We start from the raw sequence: 21,618 nt of genomic DNA on the forward strand, positions 1-21,618 counted from the left end.
TTGATGTTAGGAATGCCTCTTACTTTCTTGAATTTACTTATCTTTACTAAGTTATCAAAATTTATATGACACAATCTTCTATGCCATAACCAACTTTCTTCAGTTTGAGCAATGAAACATGAACATTCACCAAGTTCAAGATAAAATAAGTTACCTTTTGTTTGAGTTCCTGATCCAATCAGTTATCCTTTGCCATCCAGCAATCTTGCTTTTCCATGCAAGAATTCTACCTTGAATCCATTATTGAGTAGTTGTGCCACACTCAAAAAATTGTGTTTTAGTCCTTCTACCCAATATGCATTATCACACACAAGTTCCTTGGTTAGAGAGATTCTTCCTTTTCCTCTTATACAACAAGGTTCATTGTTACCAAATCTTACACTGCCACCATCATAGTCTTCAAAGTGTTCAAACTTAGTTTTATCACCAATCATGTGATTAGAACAATCACTATCTATGATCCATGTATCATTTATGCTCATATGGGAGATTAGTGCCATTTCCTCATCTTTCACAGCAATGTAAACAATTTCATCTTCTTTTTCATCATCAGAATCATTAGAATCTTTAGCTATAAAACATGTTTTCTTACCTTTGTCCTTGAGTGATTTGAAGTCTCTTTTGCCATTGTACTTGTTACCTTTCTTTTCATCCTTATTCTACTTATTTGGGCACCTAGCAGCAATATGTCCAATTTCTTCACAAGAAAAATAGATTAGAGAAACCTTACCTTTGTATTTTCCTTTGCCTCTAGAATATTTTTTTGCTAGTAGAGCTTCAACCACTTCAAGATCACTATCTGAACTCTGTTTAGATTCTTCATCACTGTTTGATTGTAGATCCTTGATCATTTTCCCTTTTTCTTTGAGTGAAATCATGGCTTCAAATGTTGATTTGACATTCTTGGCAGCTGGTACATAATTGTCAAAGTTGTCTATCTCAAATGCAGTCAATCTTCCAACTATGGCTTCTAGATTTATCTTATGATTTGCTTCACATCTTCTTTCTTGAATTATAGAAACTCTGATTTCATAAATGGGAAGTATAGTTCTAAGAAATTTACTTATAACTGTCTCCTCCTTGATATCTCCTCCAAATGCTTTGATTTCACTGACACATGCTTTGACTCTTTCAATATATTTTGCAATGTTTTCATCCTCCCTCATCCTCATGTAATCAAATTGTCCTCTTAGACTTTCTGCTTTGGCTCTTCTTACATTTTCATCTCCTCCATAGATTTTTTTTAGCTTTTCCCACATTTCAAAGGTAGATTTTCAGTCCTTGATGTCATCAAATTCTTCATAACTCAAAGTAGATGCTATATCTATCATCATAATGTTGTGAGTCTTCTTTTTAGCAATATCATTGATAGTTAGTGTACCAGCTGTTTCAGCATTTTTTCATCAAGGTATTTTAATCTTTTATCTCCAATAGAAGCTAGAAGAAGTGTCATCTATCCTTGCCATGTTGAGAAGTTTTCCCCTTGGCACTTCCCTCTTATAAGACATCTTAATCTTTGGCTTAGATCTTTGAAATCTTATCCTGCAAGCAGCAAATGTTCTGATACCAATTTTTGGAATTATAGATGGAGTAATTGAGAGGGGGGGGAGGTGGGGGGGGGGGGGGGGGGGTGTAGTGTGGGGTTTAATCAGTTACTCAATAAACAATTCCAAAAATCCCTTAGATGTCTATAATGCTTGCTTGTTGTTGATACTCGGTAAATAGTGCAAGAATATTGTAACTCAGTACATTACCTAGTTACTGATCATCTAGCATTCATAGTTATTAATATGCATGCAAAGGTTAAATAAATGAACACAAGAGACACCAGATTTAACGTGGAAACCCAATATGGGAAAAACCACCAAGTAACTAGTCACCAATTTTTCACTCTTCTATAGTAAGCCCTGTTAGGAGCCAACCCTGTTAAAGGTTACAATACACACTATTAGGTGTGACCTTGTTAGAGGATTTAATCGCCTTTTTAGGAGTGGCCTTTCTAGAGGTCTTTAGAACAATTTAACTAAACTGTCACCTTGTTAGAGGATTTACAAAATGGCTGTTAAACCAACTCTGTTAAGAGATTTGGAATCACTGCTACAATGGTTAGAAGGCAACAATGAATTGACTTGAACAAGATGCAACTGAACTTGCTGGATACATGTCCCTGTTCAGCATCATTAGATCCTCCTTGATTGAATATGGCTCTGCTGCTCCTTAGTGATCTCTGATCATCTTTCAAATTCACTTCCACAACAATCAGTCTTCATATCCTTTCTCATACCTCCATACACATATATTTGAATTCGCAACTTGATTTCTGACTTATACCATTTAGATTGTCAAGTTTTCTCATTTACATGTTACATTTTCCAATAAACCATTCATCAGTTGGCTACATATATTATTCTTAAACAAATAAATCTCCTTTACTAGCCGACCCTACTCGGTAAATACTACTTCCAAGAATTTCCAGAGTTAACCTTCTTGACTCGGTTAACATTACAATACTCTTGAAATCCTTTGGTTGTCAAGTTCACTCGGTAAGAACTAAATCTTCCAAATTTCCTTTGATGACCGAGTGAGCTTGGTAAGAATTCTTTCTGTCATATTTTCTTAGATTACCGAGTTAACTCGGTAAGAACTAAAATTCTTTGATTACCTTGAAAGCTCGATAATCAATTATCTACTCGGTAGACACTGCAAACTATCTTTACTAATCTTTTGGACTCGGTAGACACTATTTATTACCTTGCTGACCTTCTAAGCTCAGTAGACGCTATTTATTGCCTTGTTGACCTTTTGAGCTCAGTAGACACTATTCTTTGCTTTGCTGACCTTCTGAGCTTGGTAGACATTATTTGATGATGGATATGACATTTGTGTGACATCAGAGAAAACACACAATTGAACAATTGTATCTAAAACTTGATAGGTGCCTCATCCTTCCATATTTCTTCTCAAAATGGGATTTTTGTATCATTTCCTATTTGGGTTCTATTTCCTCTTCTAGTCAAGATTTTGGTTTTTAGAACATTCTTCCATAGAATAGAGCTACCATTGGGGTTATTCTTTCTTAGATATGAGCTATAAGGACTATAAGATAAGTATTTATCTCTTAATGAAAAAATTATAATCATTGATAAATTTATTATGAATGGTATTTTAAATCAAAACTATCATAGTTAAAAGTTGAGTTTATAAAGTCTAATTGCAGAAATATGTAGGAGAAACATGTAAGATGATCAATTTCTTCTACAAAACATACTTAATTTTTAGGTACAAAAAGTTTCACAAAGTTTGAAGATTGAAGTGACAAAGCATATGATATATTGAAGAAAGATTGTTTCCTTGCTACCCTAAACATAGTTGATCCATCAATCTTCACTTGCCACTATTCTTTAATTTTAATCCCATGATTTGGCTATTCCATTAACATTCAATGAAATTTTAAAGGCAAGTTTCTTTTGACCACCAATGGGTCAGCCCAAAAGGAAATTAGAAAATAATTAGATGCAACAATAGCCTATCTAATTTTACTAGGTAGCATTAGCTAGGTTGTTATTTACTAAACAACAAACTTGATTATAAATCTCCTTTGTTACTTGGCCTTTTTCTCATCTTTCCAATATGAGCTATTTCAATCTTTCCCTTCTCCTTCCTTCAAACAATCCACATTTATCTTCTTTGTCATATCACAATCTCTCAAATTGACGCCTTTGTCTAATTTTAAACACAAAAATGGGATTCTTTCTATCTAATACAACATCTCTTAGAAAAGTATTCATAAATAATTCTCTAAAATTGTATTTAGCACAAAAGCTTGTATGGATCACAAATTAGCCTTAAATGTTAAAATCTCTTAAGGGACACCAAAATTGTTTCCAATCATAGGAAATTCCATATATAAAGTAAAAGATTAGTTGGGAAATATGCAATGAAGTATTTTCTGGCTTGAACCATTCAATCATTCTCAAGGTGGAAATAAATGTGTCCTCTTCCTAAAAATTCATGAGCTTCTTGTTAATAAATAGAGTATAAAACATACTCTAGGTGAAACTTCACTCAAATTGAATTCTTCCTATGATTTCATGTTACTCTTTTCTACACATTAAAAAGATCCATAACCCTTATTGGTAGGGTATAAATGGATAATTCCAAATAAACACAACTAGTCATCTATTGGATAGCTCTTTAAACAAATAGCTAAATTCAAATTTTAAAATCATGTGTGGCAAGTGTATAAAATTATGGAACCAAGTAGTACTGTGATGTTGGGATAAGGTGACTTAGCCTTACCATGATTTATTGCTTTATTTGTGCTTTCTTGGAAAGTTGCTAAATGAAGCTAGATTCTTCCACAACAAAAGACCTGGAGTAGAAAAATGAAAAAAAACCTTCTATTTTTTGGAAATTTATTCTCTTATGCTTTGGTTTTATGCAAGGGTTGTGCATAAGGAAGTTTCTAAACTAATTTGTAGATGAGTTGAATGTAGATGCTTTAGAAATAGTTTCGTCTTGTATGAAAACTCTATAAGTACAAAGCATTATTGTCGAGAATTATGAGAGATGAGAAATTATTTGCACAGGGTTCTGTTCGTGGATTTTTTCTAGAATGGAGCAAGAAGTAAATCACCATGTGAAGGCTAAAAATGTATTGTAACTTGTTGCTAAATAATACATTAGCTTAATGGCCTGGGGGTTGGGGTTTTTACCACGAAAGTTTTTCCCCACATATATATGTGTTCTCTATTCTATCTCATTCTTCTAGTTTTATGGTTGTAGTATAATAATCTATATGTCGTAATGCTGCTGAAATTTATTTAGATCAGTAAATTGTAATCACTTTCCTTTAAGGTTTTAATTGTGGGAAATCAACTATGTTTGTTTCCACTTTTATGGAATAGTAGTATGCACTTGTATTTTCTTATTACAAGTTGTTCAAGGAACTATTGGATATAGGATGTGCATACAAATCTCAAATGACTTTCTAGGGTGCTCTCATTTCCCTTCAATTGGTATCAAAGCTAAGTTTTATGAATTACATGTTGCTTGCATCTGAAGATTCACAATGTTTCTAGTTCTAGGTATTTATTTTGTTAAGATTTGTTAGCTTGTAGAGGTTGAAGATTTTTTTTTAAAAAGTTAGATAAAAATTAATCCTTGGATGAGTGGAAGTCTTGTAGTTGATTTATTTTTTTAGGAGATTGGAGACATTTCTTGAAGGATGGTGAAGATGGAGAAAATAGAGTTGGTCATGTTGAAATGACATTGATCTAGATTTCTTGGTTGATAGCTAAATAATTCTTGATGCATGGGTATTTGAAGGTGTCTCTTTTGTTACCTAGAATTCTTAGAGGTTATGGAGTTGATCATTGGATCATGTAGAAGCTTCTAGATAGCCTATCTCTCTTAGATGCATTTACTAGTAGTGGTTGTGGAATTGGTCTACAAGTAGGCCTAGAGTTCTAGTACTATGTTTTCCTCTTGGATACTTATACATACTATGTTTTCCTCTTGGATTCTTGTTCATTGGATCTGAGGGGTTTATAGATTTTCCTAAAAAAATCTATGGCGATGTTCATCTATGATAATCCATTATTTAGGGTTTAGTTGTTATGTATTTTTTCAAACTCTGAGTCTTCTACATGAGAAGTGGGTGTGGATGTTCATGGGTGTTCTTAAACACAACGGTTTTGTAGGTTTTGCATGCTGAAATAAAAACTTGTGGTTTTTTTTTTGTGGATCTATTGAAGAGCTATTTTCTTGACTAATGTTCCTTTAGAGTGTTACCAAATGAGATAGTTGTAGTTCTACATGCATGCATTCTTTGTGCATGGTGAGAGGAGGTATTTTTCTTTCTCTACATGGAGATGTTGGTACGTGATTAGTCACTCAACATTTTTTTGGTGATGCTTTGTTGGATTTTTGGACTATGGTGCTTGATGTGGACATGATTGGAAAATTGAATTTATGCTTGATTTGATTTTTGATTCATGTTGTCTACATGATTATTCTCTTTAATCTCATTTGTATATGTAACTAATGGGATAGTGGGTTTGCATGTTGTAATGATTGGATCTACAAGTTATGTAGTCAGGTGGGTAGGCCACTCATTTAATTCTAGTTTGATAACTTGGATGTGGAATATTTATATCCACCAGATTTGATTCAATCTTGGTGAAAAATTGTTAGCTAGCCTTATTTTTGGTCACTTCTGCATCTGTGTGGTTGCTATGGGATGAGAGGATGGATGATATTTGAGTATTTGGATAGTTAGTTACAGAGTTCCATAACATGATGAATTTCCTTAGTGTGGAGATCTTGGTTTTACTCAGTGTGATTTGTGGGCCTAAATAGCTCAGTATCATGTGATATGATTTTCAGATTTGGAGGATGGTGTGTCATATTCTTATATATCTTAGTATCATGTTTTAGTGGGAGATTTAGCAGTGGCAATATTTTTCCAACATATGGTGATTGATGATCTTCTTTAGTGTTGCAAATATTGGAGGATGCCTTACATCCTATTGTTGTAGAAGGGTCTTTCACATTTGTTGGTTCACTAGTTGGAGATGGTGTTTTCATGCAATTGAAGATGTTGACATCTTTAGGATTCAAGGGGTCCTTGGTAGAGATGTTGTTTATGATTTTATTTGATATGTTCTCATGGTGGCTTTTATGTTGTGGTTTTCTCTTTATTACCAGTTTAGAATTGAGACATGATATCATTATTTGATATGATCACATGGAGCATGCTATCTATTTGGAGGTGATGGTTTAGATCGTGATGTCATGTTGATGTTCTTGATTCCATGGTTGGAGTTTTGACATTGATCTTGGTTTAGTTTCTTGGTATTGAGTACTTTGATCATTCACTTGATACTTCATGATAGTGTTATGTTGTAGTGGAGTTTTAGATGGAGTGATTGATTACATGTGCTTGTGGATACTTGGAGACTTAGAAGAGGCTAGATTTCTCTTGATATGAGGGACATGTTGTTGAGATGTATACTCTTGATGATATTTCAATAGAAAGTCTGAGGAGCCTACACCTTTGTTGGACATGAGTTCAATAGAGACCTATGAGGAGATTATTCTTGGATAAGTTATGGGGTGACTTGCATATCTTGGAGGAGCATTCTCATTCCTCTCTCTTGGTCTACTTGGTAGTTTATAACTTGAGAAATATTGCCCAATTTTACTTTAATGTGTTTTATATTTTCTTTCATATTCATAGATATTGAGTTGTACTTAGATGGTCTTGGAGGGTTCATTGTGAGAGATGGTAACATTATTATCTCCTTGAGGTGTATTTTCATTTATTATGACTATAGAAGACGGTAGTAGGCTGATTTCCTAAAATGAAAATGGAGTTGTTTGATCCACTTTGAGAGTCTTACATCCATGTAGATTCATGATATCATGTTATGTTTGATCTCTTGAGGTTGAACACTTTTGGATGTTGTTGTGGCTTTTCTCTTGGGGTTGTGAAGGATATCATACTTGGCATAGTTGACATTTAAAAGTTTTTATAGAAGGACATGCTACATGCTTATGATTTGCAAGTTCTTTCTTTGGTCTTCGTTATTGTTGCCCCACTTTTCATCATGTACTAATTTTGCAAAGTGGAAATTAACTTGTATTGTGTTTAGTCTAGTTGAGTTAGTTGGTCCTTTCTTCCTCATGTGATAAGTATCTCCATTAGGTTTTCATCTTTTCCCTCCTTGCGCATTGTATGGCCGGGTGGGTTTTCTTTATCATCATGAGTCTTTTGGGTAGTTTAGGACCCTGCTTGATGGAGATTCTTGAATTATGTTACTTTAGATGAACTAATTACAACTCATTTTATTTCAAACATGAAGAAAGTTGAAATGACAGAAAATCTAGTTTCATTTTCTCCTTGGCAGGTTTTCGATCCCTGAAGGTGAAACTATGCCGAGATTCACAAATGCGGTTTGCAAGTTTAAATGAAAATTGAAATATGTTATGAATAGATCATTCAATTATTACCATGTTTTAACTATGGGAATCATTCAAAGCTCATTAAGATGATTAAAAAAGCATCGGCGAAAAACTTAGAAAAAGCTTCTCCTTGGTGCGTTTCAAACCAAGAAGTTAATTTTTTGAAAAGACATTTGTGAAAAGGTAAAGTGGGTTAGTCGGTCCCATCTTTCACTTGTGAAGAAAGTTTTATATTTTTTGGAGGCTTAAAGTAAAGTTATTAGGGAAGAGAAGGTAAAATGAGGGCACAAGCAAAAAAATGGAAATCACCTTCTCCTCTGCAAGCTTTCTACCCTCGACAATAATTTTCTGTAAGTAATGGAAAATCATTCCTACAAGCATAGTAATTGTCTAAATTGATCATGGGATGTTTTGGGAAAGATATTTAAAGCAAATCAATGAGTTTGTGAAGGTATTTTAAATAGAATCCAGTTAGGTGGATTTCTTCCCAAGGAGTACTCCATTTCTATTTCTCCAAAATAGGGTAAAAATGGGAAAGTAAGTCTATAATTAAAGAAAGCTACCGTTGGCCCAATACAAATAGTGAAAAGATAGGGAAAAATCTGTTAGAACCCTCACATTTACTAATTCAATGGATTTATCCTTAAATTTTCTCGTGTGGCGTGGATCATGAAAATCAAAAAATAGATTAAGGGTTCTTATATAAAGATAAGTGTAATAGATTTTCAAATCACTGCTTTCTCTTTTGAACTGTTATGCTGAATAGTGTTTCCAAAAATTTACAAAGTTCACTCTTTGCACTATTTGCAATTATTAGATTTTAGTTTACCTTTATATCAGACAAAATGGCAACAAGATTCACCAGTTTTGATGGATTGGTTAGAATCAAGTCTGTATGGCAGAATATCATAGACACTTCACTTCACTTCTTCGATATGCAAGACTTCCAAAGGAGACTAAGGATAGAGCTAGTTCAACCCATAATGGAGAAAATTTGCGGAAGTGGATTAGTAGAGGTAGTAAAATTTCAAGTAGCTATACAAGCTCTAGAGTTGATTATTGAATGCATCGATCATTACAATCTAGATACAAAGAAAATCTTACTATCAGATCAAACAGTGCTAATCTCAATTAATAGGCAAGTGGTAGTGAACTGACTATAGATTCTAGAATGAGAAGAGTTCTCTGAATTAACAATTGGAGGAGCTATGTCTGACTTCTCTCTAAAGAAGATGGTGTAGTGAAAAGAGATCATGAGTTTATGGTTCCAAAAGCCAAGGGGAGCTAAGAGTAAGCTCCCTAAAACCCTTTTCGACATTGATCTCAAGCCTAAGATTGTGGACATTCTAGTCCTCTTGCATCGACTTAAAGGTGAGGTAGAAGCCCTTAATTTTGTAGAACAATACTTCTTTTTGGTGCAAATTATTTGTTTGGATACACAATATGTTGACTGGGCGTATGAGGTAAGTGAATATCTGTCTAGGGCTCTCTGTGTAGCTAAGTTCTACAATTCATTTTATATGTCTTCTTTCTTGATATATATGTTGGCTTCCCTATAATTGTGGCCAAGACTTCCTAGATTAGAGAATTTTCCTAATGATGTAAAAAGCTATGAATTTGATCAGTGCCTGCAGTTGCAGAATAGTTATGCAGAGTATATTTGAGTAAATGATGCATTCACAATGAGAATATGCAGGGAACTCCAAGGATGTCTAGAGCAGAGATTTATTCTAGAAGCAATGGTAGTCATTAGTCAATTTGGTAGTTATTTCATTCAATTATCATCTTTTTCTTATTCGTATCTTGTAGTGTTTGATGGATTTCCTCTGAAGTTTCCTAGATACCAAAATGACATGATTGTACTCATCGAGATCATGAGGTGAGAAATTTAGGTAAACATGTTGAGTGCTAGTTGTAGGAAGAAGGGGTATGAATTCCCCATGAAAGTTGGGGCCTATAGTTGTGAGACTCAATCAAATGCTAAAAACATTCTTAAGACATTTGAGAACAAGTACAAGTTAGAGGAGTATGAAGTGGTGAGGCCTATGTTTGACCCAAATGGGTATGCCAGAGATGTGCTTCAAATTGGAAGTGTAATCAAGCATGTTACTACTATGGAGGATTATTGGACAAACTATAAAGATGAGTTGGCGAGCCGAGATTGGGCTTTTTCTATACTGACAATGGATCAAATAAAGACATATGGCATTAACTTAGATGTGGAAGGGCTAGAAGATGATGGGAAAAATATGTATAGTAATGAATATTTGACCAAATTGAGAAATACTCTAATCAGTTTTGAGCCATATGTTGATATGGAAGAAGACCTTGATGTTATGATGGCCTAGAACATCATGAGAACTAGAAAATGCATCAAATGGATGGCAAAAAAGGGTCAAAGTAAGAGCAAGACTACTCAAGCTTCTCTAGTCACTACTACTTCCACTTCTCAGAGTGCCACACCCAGTATTACAACTAGAACTGCTCAAGGATGAGCTCAATCTGTAGGAGGAGGTGATCAACCCCCAGAGAAGAACATTTCAATAACTCCAACTTGCTAGGGTGGTCCTCTACCAGTTATTGGAGCCCAAGCTAGCACCGAAGAAAAGAGGATTGAAGAGCTAAAGGATGGTGTTACTGCTCTAGTCTCACCTCCCCATGTTACTCCAACTCCATCCAATCATGTTACTCCAACTTCATCTCCTCATCATAACCCTGGTCCATCTACAAGCGCTCCTCTTTTGAAGTCAACTAGTTCCCCCATTCAGATAGTAGAGATTAGGGATTAAAAGAGCAATAGCAGTGAGTCCACTAAATCTAATGAAGCTGCAAGGAAAACTCAAGAGAAAGAGAAAGCCCTAAGTTCATCTAGGCTTCTTTATCAAAATCCAAAGAATCCTTTTTGTACAAGTACAATAGTAGTGACTCAAGTGAAGAAGAAAATGTTTAGTATAGAGTCACTTGGGGCTACTTCTAAAGTGATTAGTACAGAGCCTTGGCTAGAAGAAATGTAAGAAAAGAAGAGAAAGAGAAAAGAGGAGAGTATCCCTAAAAAGATATTGTGTCTCGAGCAGTTTGCTCTGGGTCTATAATAGTGAAAGCTAAGAAGTAGAAGACTTTATTAATATTTGGGCAAGATCTAGAAATAGGACACTTAGCCATGGACATAGCAAAGCCAAACAAAGTAGGGAGAATTAAGGAAATGACACCCAATGATTTCACTCTACATTCAATTGATCTTGGAGAGGCTAGACATGATACAAAGGTGCACCTATGGAAATCAAGTAATGAGGTGATAGAAAAACAATTGGAGAGCCTCAAATTGTCAAAAATCAAGATGAAGGCTGAGATTGAAGAATTGAAAAGATTTATCAGGAAGTTAGTTGTTCCATTGGAAACCATTACTGGTGTGCCTACTACTAAGAACCCCATAGTAGAAGAAGTGCAAGTTTTCATCTCACAACTTCAAGAAGATAGGCATTTTGGTCAGATCAGAAAAGAATGGATTGAGAAACTCAATGTAGAAGGAATTTGTCTGATAGATCAAATTGGAAATGTTATCCTTTGATTGGAAATTAAGAAAGATAATATCATATTTAATCACAATGCTTTGACTACAGAGAAGGCAAGATGTGATGAATGCATTTCTCTCCTGAAAATGATCATCGAAATGAAGGCAAAAGAGACAGTTGAAGCAAAGATTTTGAAGAAAGGGACTCAAGCTCTATCTAAATGGCTTCAAAGAATGTAATTTAAGCTAGAGATGATTCAAGAAGCTGAAGGGGGACTCAAAGAAATAGGGGAAAAAGTGAGGAAGACCCAAGACAGAGTATTCATACTCATGCGAGGATTACACACTGACTCACAAACTAGTCGACAAGGGAAAGCTCTTATTGGGGTAGAAGTAATGAAGAAAAAATTCTTCACATACTTGAGTAATCTATCTATAATGACTTCAAGAAGTCAAAATAGAGTATTAGAGTTGTAGATTCTTGTTGGATGCATACACATGGCTGCTAAAGAATTGACAAGTCAACTAAATGCAGTAAAGTAGCTGGCTCGAGAGCATTCAAAGTGGCTCTTAAGATTAACTAATCTACATGTGCCTAATCATGAAGAAATGATTCCAATTATAGTTACTACTAAGGCATATAGAGTGAAAATAGAAAAAGGAAAGAAGCCCAAGTGATTTAGTTGATGCCCCCTTTTCATTTTCTGTTGCAAATTTTGCAAATTTTGTAAATTTGGTAATATGACAAACTGGCATCTTGCCATTTGTCATCCTGGGAAGATGAACTGATTAAAATTCCTATTCTAATGATCATCTCTCAAACTCTATATGTATGAAGTTGAATGATTAATGAAAGTTTGGCAAAATTTTTGTGTAGGATACTTGATGTTGCAGAGTCAATTGAAGAGTATTTTATGTCAATTATTTTATGTTCTAGTAAGTTGATAGTTGTTGATTAGCTGATTATTTCTCTTAAAATAATTTATAGTAGGAAGGAAAGGATGTTTTATTCCTTTGTTTCAAGGTTACGAATAAACCTAGTAGGATGTGCTATGGAATATTCGAAGAAGGACTCATTAGACTTTTTTGTTTTTCTTTTAAATTTCATTTATATCTCTATTAATAGTTGTTGTAGATTAGCTAAGTGATGAGTGTACGAATTCATAGGATGTGTGAGTTCTATCATTTGGTTCATAGACTAGAAATTTTGCCTTGCTTGGATTAAGTTCTACTTAGGCTTAATTCAATTTTTCTCTTCTACTCTCAGGTTAAGAGCATACCCTGTGTTAGTTTTAGGATCAAAACATAATTCATTGCATATCATTCCATAAGGGAGCTATACCTACCAATTTAGAGAAAAGCCAATAATCAAAGAATGACTTTTCAATTGTTGTAACCAGATATTGTTCACTATTTGGGCACTAAGAGTCATATTCCTAAGAAACGAGAAAGGACAAATCTGTTTACCAAAAAAATTTTGGCAACTCTATTATGGAAACAAATAGTCACTTGATCAAAAAGCCTAAGTCATTATGGAAAATGGTACTACCTCATGAAAACATAATCCTAGTGCTCCAACCTAACCTTGGTTTTCAAGAAGACCAAGAAGGCATAATTTTATCCCTTAACACATTCGTTTGGAGGCACAGAAGGAACACTAAACATTATCAGAATGCTAGCTAGGTATTAGATGAAGAAGGAAGAATAGTTGAAGCCTTTCAAAGAGCTATTCAAATGAGAGATATTTGAAGAGTAGAAAGACAATTAAGACAATAAGCTCAAAGATAAACAAGACCTAGAATCCTCAAATAATTTTATAGGTTCCTTAGAAATACTAGGGAATAGGGTGGGCAAGATCCTACCTTTGATAAACTTGTAGAGCTCAGGTTTCCTATTTTAGACATCCCAAAGTAGAAAGGTAAAGGTAAAATTTAGAGTAGACCCCCTTCCCCTATTAGAAATTAGGATGCCAGCGCTTCACATTCCACTTGTTAGGTGTTAGAAATTCACGGAGTTACTGCCCCTCTAGTTGTTAATTTTCTACCATATACTGCTAGAACAATCATGGCCACTCCATGTGCTATGGAAACAAGACCATTAGTACTAAACACTTACCATCCACTCCTGGCTGGTTCAAGGAAGAATTTTCCTAAATTCTTAGATGATGGGAAAGTCACTATAGATGAACACATTAAAGCTTTCTTTACGGCTACTCATATCTTAGGCATGGGACATGAAGATGTTCCTATAAGATTGTTCATAGAAACCCTCACAGATAGTGTAGCAGATTGGTTTTATCATCTAGTTGATGGTTCAATAACTGATTGGGATATAATGAGAATTGAATTTGAGACTAGATTCAAAACTGCAAAAGATGAACATGCCTTACTAACATAGTTGACTTCAATTAAGAAGTAACCAACTATGAGCATGAGGGATTTCATCACCAAATTCAATAAGATTAATAACAAAATTCCTACTACTAATAGACCCACACCTAGTAATCTAAAAAATTTCTTTATTAGTGCTATGCCTGCAGATATCAATTATGATCTAAGAAGAGCACATCCCACTGATCTACCTGATGCACAAAAGAAAGCGATTGAACGTGAGGATGATTTAATTTTTGTAGAAAAATGGAAATGTGAACTTTAAACTAAAGGGAGTTCTAGTAATACCACATCATCAAAAGAGATGATTCAAAAGTTGTCTAATGAACTAGTAGCAATGAAGAAGTAGTTACCCAGATTCAATAACTCTTGTTAGCAGAATTACCAAAATTCACCAGGAAGAAGCAATGAAAGTAGATTTTCATAGCCTACAAGTTCACAACCTAGGTTGCAAATTGAAGCAGTGCCAAAAAAAGAAAATATGTGCATCTTTCATTTGACCATGGATCATGATAGTGAGAATTGTCTAGAGATTGCACACATGATGGGGTTGTTATCTACTAATGAATTAAACATTGTGGCTCCTTGCTTAGAGCTTGATTATTATTCAAATGGTGACTCTAGAAATTTATTTTTAGAATACAAATCAGATTTTGAATCAAAAGGTCAGTGTTATGCAACTATTGATGGAACTTCATACACAGTGCTTACCTGTGGACAAAGGTTAAAGAACCAAACCTCTAGTCACACTCATAGGAATGACTTTAGCCCTTCAACGAGCAATGTACATATTGATCAAGGAGCATCTACTTCACAAACGAGTAAGGAAAAGACATCCTTTGATTTCATTCAATTTTTTGAAGAGTCAACAATTCAAATTTCCACTATTGATTATTTAAAGTCACATCCTTCTGAGTTAAAAAGACTGGTAGACCGATGTAGAGGAAACACATCAGATGCCAATTGTAATGTAATGGTTGAAAAAGAGGACAAAACCTTGACATCTGGTTTTCTTAATCAAGAAGATTCCACAATCTTAGAAACCTCACTTGAGTAAAAGCTTGAACCTTTTTATATCTCATTGTACATCAATGGATGTAAACTTAGTAATTGTATAATAGATTTAGGTGCATCGGATAATGTTATGCCTTTTTCTGTAGCTAAAGCTTTGGGTCTCAATCTTACTAAAGTGCATGGAGGATGCTATTCAATGGATGCCAAACAAGTTCCCTTACTTGGACAAATTAAAGATGCTTAGGTAGCTTTAGCTTCACATCTAGAAAAGAAGCTCTTATTGACTATCCTAGTAGCTAATATCCCAACAAACTATAGACTTCTATTAAGTAGAAGTTTTTGTCATGACTTAGGAGGAGAAATAAAACTAGACTAGTCCCAAGCAATAATACCTATTGGGAATAAGTAAGTCAAATTAGAATCCAAAGAAAAAGAAAGGTTCATAGTGTTGAAATTAGATGACCCTAAAGCTCAGATCCTATATCAAGAATTAGAGTTTGGCAATTATATGTTGTTTACTGAAGAAAACCCAAAAGAAAAAATAAACAAATATCCAAGTGATAAAGTTTCCAATGAAAATTAAGATGTAATAGGCATATGGATGCTTGAATTTGATGAAAGTTGTGCCTCATCAGGATCTAGAGTTGGTGTAGTATTGATATCCCCAGAAGGAGAACCTGAACCTATGGCTTTCAAATTAGAATTTAGGAATACGAATAACACTATGGAATATGAGGCCTTATTACTTGGGATAATGATAGAAAAAGAAAAAGGAATAAATATTTAAGAAGTCCAAGGTGATGCAGAGCTTATTGTAAAGAAGGTAAAGGGGTAGTATTCTATCAAAAATCACAAGTTAAAAAATTATAGGAACAAAGTCTAGGATGAGATTGAAGGTTTAGATGCCTTCTCTATTGAAGTGGTTTCAAGAGAGATGAATACCAAAACTAATTTCTTAGCTATCTCTACCTCCCTATTACTTCCTCACCTAGGTTTCCAAGACAAGAAATACCAGATCAAAATTGTGTATCGATCTGTCATTCCAAATAACACAGACTCATGGCAAGTTTTCAATGATGATAAAAGTTTGCAGATGTTCCTTGAGAGTGACAAGTTTAGCTTTCAGCACAAATCCAATGGAAGTAATCATGAAAGCCCTCATGTAGAGAAACAACAGAGCCAAAATGTAGAAGTTTAGTTGAAAGGCAACATTATTCCCCCATATTTTGTGGCCTTAGAAAAAAAATTTAATAAACATGATTCTTACATAAAACAAAAGAGAGCAGAGAAAGGGAAAATAATGGGTGAATATGAAGGAGTTAACATTGGAGATATTCATATTCCCAAATTGATTAACATTGGGAAGTGTTGTTCACCCAAAGAGAAAGAGGCCACAAAGAATCTATTTATGGAATATAGAGATGTTTTCACTTGGAGCTATGAAGATTTGAAAAGTTATAGAAATGGGAAGGTAAAACACGAAATTCCACTAAAGCCTAATGTAGTCCCTTTCTGGTAGAAACAAAGAACTATAATCTTAAAGTCACTAATGCCATCTTCTGAGAAGTAGATAAGATGTTAAAAGCAAGCACTATTTATCCCATTCATCATTCCACCTGGATAGCCAATATAGTACTCATAAAAGAAAGAATGAAGAAATAATAATTTGTGTTGATTTCTGCAACCTAAATCAAGCATCCCTGAAAGATAACTTTTCTCTTCCTAATATGGACTATTTATTGCAAATAGTGGCAGGATAAAAAATGATGTCTATGCTTGATGGCTTCTTGGGTTGTAATCAGGTTGAAGTAGAAGAGAAAGACCAACATAAGATGGCTTTCACTACCCCTTGGGGTACATTTGCATATCACAAAATGCCTTTTGGACTTATCACAACTGGTGCTACATTCCAAAGTTGCATAAGTAAGATATTCACTGATTTGAAAGATCGAATCATAGTCATATACCTAGAAAACCTCACCATGTTCTCGAGATAAAGAAAAGATCATATGGAAGATTTGAGGAAAGTGTTACATAGGTGTTGAGAGCATGGAATATCTCTCAACCCAAAGATGTCAGTTTTATGTGTAATAGAAGGAAATCTTCTTGGCCATATAGTGTCCCAAGAAGGAATTAGAATTGACCTTAAAAGAGTAGAAGCTATTTAGAGACTAAACTTACCCTCAAAAAAAACATGGGTTAAATCTATCTTTGGGCAAGTGAATTTTTTCAAAAGATTTGTGCTTGATTTTGCGAAAACTACTAAACATATAGTGGACATGATGAAAGAGAATTCAAATTTCAAATGGAATGAGGTAGGTAACTGAGCTTTTCATGATATAAAAACTACTATTGCTAATGCCCCAATACTGTGTCATCCAAATTATAAGTGGGATTTTATAATTTATTTCTACACTTTTGAACATACATTGTTAGCTATTCTTATGTAGGAGAATGATGAAGGAGTACAGGCTCCTATTTCCTTTATGAGCATGCCTTTAAAGAACCATGAACTCAAATATTCACAAATTGAAAAGCATGCTTTTTCAGTGTTCAAGGGTCTTAAAAATTTTTGGTTCTATATCTGCATTCACATTCAATAGTTTTTTTCCCAAATGTAGCAGTAAAGAGCATACTAACTCAACAGGATATAGGTTGCAATGTCAAAGGAGCATGGGTAGCCAAAATACAAGAATATGATATAGAGATTAAACCTACCAAGTTGATAAGAGGGAAGTCTTTATGCAAGGCAATTGCAGAAAACAAAATCACTGGAAAGTCAGAAGAATCGGGTGAGAAGCAATTGGTGTTAGCTATAGGTCTCTATGATCCATGGTTTGAAAATATCTATTACTTTTTAACATATGGTGAATGTCTAGAGGGGCCAAATGCAAAGCAAAGAAGAGAACTTAAACTAAAAGAAGCTAAGTATGTGATCTAGGATGGTAAAGTTTTCAAAAGAGCTATTGATGGTACTTTCCTTAGGTGTGTAGATAAACAACAGGAAGAAAAGCTATTGAAAACATTTCATGATGAAGCTTGTGGAGGACATTTCTCTTCTTTAGTCACAAAATTTAAAATACTAAGGCAGTGTTATTACTGGCCTAGGATATTCAAAGATGCATATGCTTGGGTAACAAAGTGTGAAAAGTGCAAGATGTTCTCTGGATGTCCTCAACTAGCTGCTCTACCTTTGAGACATGTTATCATCGAAGGGCCTTTTCAACAATGGGGCCTTGATTTCATTGGTCTGATTACTCCTATACCCAATGCTAGTCATCAATATATAATGACTACAACTGATTACTTCATTAAATGGGTAGAAGCTAAAGCTATGAAGAAGACTAATTCTGAAGTAGTGTGCGAATTCATAAGGGAGAACATCTTGGTCAGGATTGGTGTTCCTATTAAACTAGTGATTGATAATGTGTCTCATTTTTCTTCAATTGAAATTATTGACTTCTATTTTGAGTATGGGATTACTGTTGGTCATTCATCTAATTATTTCCCTGAAGGGAATGGATAGGTAGAGTCTAGCAATAAGAACTTAATTAATATTGTTAAGAAGATAGTCTTAGATAATCAAAAGACCTAGCACAAAAAGATTCATGAGGGACTCTAGGAAGATAGAGTGACACCCAAGAGGGCAATTGGTATATCCCCTTTTGAACTGGATTATGGAACTGAAGCCAATCTGCCTCTACCTCTAGAGTTAGCCATGAACAAACTCTTAATAGTAATTGATGATGATGTCTATAAGGATTGTCTAGAGAAGAGGATCTTATATCTGAGAAAAATTGAAGAAGAAAGGAGAGAGATTGTAGACCACATTACATAGCACCAGATGCGAGTGAAAGAACTTTTTGATAGAAAGACAAGACCAAGAAAGTTTATGATAGGAGATATGGTGTTGCTTTGGGACAAAAGAAAGGCTCTGAATGGAATGCATAAGAAGTTTGATGCTCTGTGGAAAGGTCCATTTAGAATTCAACAGGCATTCAAAAATAATTCATTCAAGTTGGAATATCAAGATGGTGAAGTACTACCCCTAACTTATAATGGTCAGGATCTCAAGCTCTATCAAATTACAAATTGAAAAAACATAACCCCTGTACTATACTATAGTTAAGCTTAGTGTCTTGTGTGTGTCTTAGTAGCCTTTTCCTTTCTATTTTCTTTTCCTTGTTCCTTGTTTTGTTTTAGTTTTTGTTGTGTTTTCACCTTTTATATTCCTTTGTGAAACTAGAGATTCTAGGTTCCTTGCTTGGGCATACTCTACCCAAGTCCCCAGTCAAAGCTAGTTGTTGCCCCACTTTTCATCATGTACCAATTTTGCAAAGTGTAAATTAACTTGTGTTTAGTCTAGTCGAGTTAGTTGGTCCTTTCTTCCTCAAGTGATAAGTATCTCCATCGGGTTTTCATCTTTTCCCTTTTCCTACATTGTATGGTTGGGTGGTCTTCTTTATCATAATGAGTCTTTTAGGTAGTTTAGGACCTTGCTCGATGGAAATTCTTGAATTATGTTACTTCAGATGAACTACTTGCAACTTTTTTTTTTTTAACATGAAGAAAGTTGAAATGGCAGAAAATCTAGTTTCGTTTTCTCCTTGGTAGGTTTTCGCACCTCGGAGGTGAAACTCCATCGAGATTCACATGTGTAGTTTGTGAGTTTAAATGAAGAGAGGCAAATTATGTTATGGATAGATCATTCAAGTATTGCCATGTTTTTACTATAGGAATCATTAAAAACTCACTAAGATGATTAAAAAAGCATAGGTGGAAAACTCAAAAATAGCTTCTCCTCGATGGGTTTCAAACAAAGAAGTTAGTTTTCAGAAAAGGCATTTGTCATAAGGTAAAGCAGGTTAGTGGGTCCCATATTTCACTTGCAAAGCTAGTTTTATACTTTCTAGAGGCTTAAAGTAAAGTGATTAGAATAGATAAGGTAAAATGAGGGCACAAGCAAAAAAATGGAAATCACCTTCTCCTTCGTAGGCTTTCTACCCTCAACAGCAATTTTCCACAAGTAATGGAAAATCATTCTTGCAACCATAGTAATTGTGTAAATTGATCATGGGATGTTTTGGGAAAGATATTTGAAGAAAATTGGTGAATTTGTGAAGGTATTTTAAATAGAATCTAGTCAGGCGGATTTCTTCCCAAGGAGTACTCCATTTCTATTTTGTCGAAATAGGGTAAAAGTAGGAAAGTAAGTCTATAATTAAAGAAATGTTACCATTGGGCCAATGGGAATCATGAAAAGATAGGGAAAAATCCATTAGAATCCTCACATTTACTAATTCAATGGATTTATCCTTAAATTCGCTCATGTGGTGTAGATCATGAAAATCAACAGACAGATTAAGGGTTCTTATATAAAGATAAGTGTAACAGATTTTCAAATCACTACTTTCTCTTGTGAACTATTATGTTGAATAGTGCTTCCAAAAAATTTCAAAGTTACAAAGTTCACTCTTTGCACTATTTGCAACTATTAGATTTTAGTTTACCTTTATATCAGACATCATGGCAACAAGATTCATCAATTTTGATGGACTAGTTGGAATCAAGTCTGTATGGAAGAATATCATAGACACTTCACTTTGCTTCTTTGATATGCAAGACTTCCAAAGGAGACTAAGGACAAAGCTAGTTCACCCCATCACGGAGAAACTTTGAGGAAGTGGATTGGTAGAGGTAGTTGGATTAATAGTAGCTATACAAGCTCTAGAGTTGATTATTGAATGCATCAGTCATTACAATCCAGATACAAAGAAAATCTTACTAACAGATCAAATAGTGCTAATCTTAATTAATAGGCAAGCAGTAGTGAGCTGCCTGCAGATTCCAAAATGAGAAGAGTTCTCTGAATTAACAATTGGAGGAGCTATGTTTGAATTCTCTCTAAAGAAGATGGTGTGATGAAAAGAGATCATGAGTTTATGGTTCCAAAAGCCAAGGGGAGCTAAGAATAAGGTCTGTAAATCCCTTTTTGACATTGATCTCAAGCCTAAGATTGTGGACATTCTAGTCCTCTTGTATTGACTTAAAGGTGAGGTAGAAGCCCTTAATTTTGTAGAACAATACTTCTTTTTGGTGCAAATTTATTTTCTCAGATACACAATATGTTCACTGGGCGTATGAGGTAAGTGAATATCTGTCTAGGGCTCTCAGTGTAGCTAAGTTCAACAATTCATTTTAGATTTCTTTTTTCTCGATATATATGTTGGCTTCCCTACAATTGTGGCTGAGACTTCCTAGATTATAGAATTTTCTTGATGATGTAAAAAGCTATGAATTTGATTCATGCCTGCAGTTGCAGAATAGTTATGCAGAGTATATTCGAGTAAATGATGCATTCACAATTAGAATATGTAGGGAACTCAAGGATGTTCAAAGTGGAGATTCAGTCCAAAAGCAATCGTGGTCATCAGTCAATTTGGCAGTTATTTCATTCAATTCTCATCTTTTTCTTATTTGCATCTTGTAGCATTTGATGGATTGCCTTTGAAGCTACCTAGATACCTGAATGACATGATTGTACTCATCAAGATCATGAGGCAAGAAATTTAGGTGAACGTGTTGAGTGCTAGTTTGAGGAAGAAGAGGTATGAATTCCCCATGAAAGTTGGGACCTATAGTTGTGAGACTCGATTAGATGCTAAAAACATGCTTAAGACATTTGAGAACAAGTACAAGTTAGAGGAGTATGAAGTGGTGAGGCCTATGTTTGACCCA

Source organism: Cupressus sempervirens, chromosome 9 (genome assembly GCF_028749045.1).
Source record: "Cupressus sempervirens isolate cs-2001-9-10 chromosome 9, ASM2874904v1, whole genome shotgun sequence".
NCBI classification, from domain to species: domain Eukaryota; kingdom Viridiplantae; phylum Streptophyta; class Pinopsida; order Cupressales; family Cupressaceae; genus Cupressus; species Cupressus sempervirens.